Source organism: Tenrec ecaudatus, chromosome 17 (assembly GCF_050624435.1).
Source record: "Tenrec ecaudatus isolate mTenEca1 chromosome 17, mTenEca1.hap1, whole genome shotgun sequence".
NCBI classification, from domain to species: Eukaryota; Metazoa; Chordata; class Mammalia; order Afrosoricida; family Tenrecidae; genus Tenrec; species Tenrec ecaudatus.
In genome coordinates this window covers 63,377,205-63,377,940 of record NC_134546.1, presented here as the reverse complement: position 1 = coordinate 63,377,940, position 736 = coordinate 63,377,205, and the positions used below count along the sequence as shown (strand labels likewise).

The window sequence follows — 736 nt, the reverse complement described above, 5'->3', positions numbered from 1 at the left end:
GGGGTCACGACCCCTTTGGGGGTTGAATGACCCTTTCACAGGGGTTCCTAAGACCATATTTCCGATGGTCTTAGGAAGCCAGACACCGCTCCTCTGTCCTTCTCCAGGTGGGCCCGCCCACGTGCAGATCTGCCCACATACGGGGTCACCACACAAGAGGAACGATATTAGAGGGTTGCGGCATTAGGAAGGTTGAGAACCACTGTCTTATGTAGACAGGGCGGCTCCCTCAGCCCATAAGGATTGAATAAGAAGGCATACACAGCTGCTGCATTTATTTGCAGTCTGACAAATAGTTACTAATTGCCAGTTACCTGACCCATGGCTACAGCCAGCCACACCTTAGTCACCAGAGACACTTCTACTTACTTAAAGGTCTTTTGTAGGAGAATTGCTCCATGAAATACATTACTTGATTTCTTGACTCCTGTGTCTGTGGGTGGCGCCGTGGCTTAGTTGGTTAAAGCGCCTGTCTAGTAAACAGGAGATCCTGGGTTCAAATCCCAGCGGTGCCTGGCCCTAAGGAGCTTGATTTTTTTTTCTGGAGAAAGATGAGCCTATAAGCTCCCATAAAGGGTCAGGATGGGTTGGATGGGATCGCAGCGAGTTTTTGATTTTTACCCCCATGGATGTTGATTACTGGTCCAGGTCGAATGAAATCCTTGCCAGCATTTCTTTCTCCCTCCTTTGTGAGTATATCGTGTATCGGTCAGAGTCTGCAGCCTGCTACTTAACA

General features: G+C 48.9%; 1 non-coding gene across 1 annotated transcript; it reads left to right on the top strand.

Moving 5' to 3' along the window:
• Window positions 1–441: 441 nt before the first annotated feature.
• On the top strand, window positions 442–515 carry TRNAT-AGU (transfer RNA threonine (anticodon AGU)). Its single transcript has one exon. It is a non-coding gene; the product is annotated as a tRNA-Thr (tRNA).
• The last annotated feature ends 221 nt before the right edge of the window (window positions 516–736 follow it).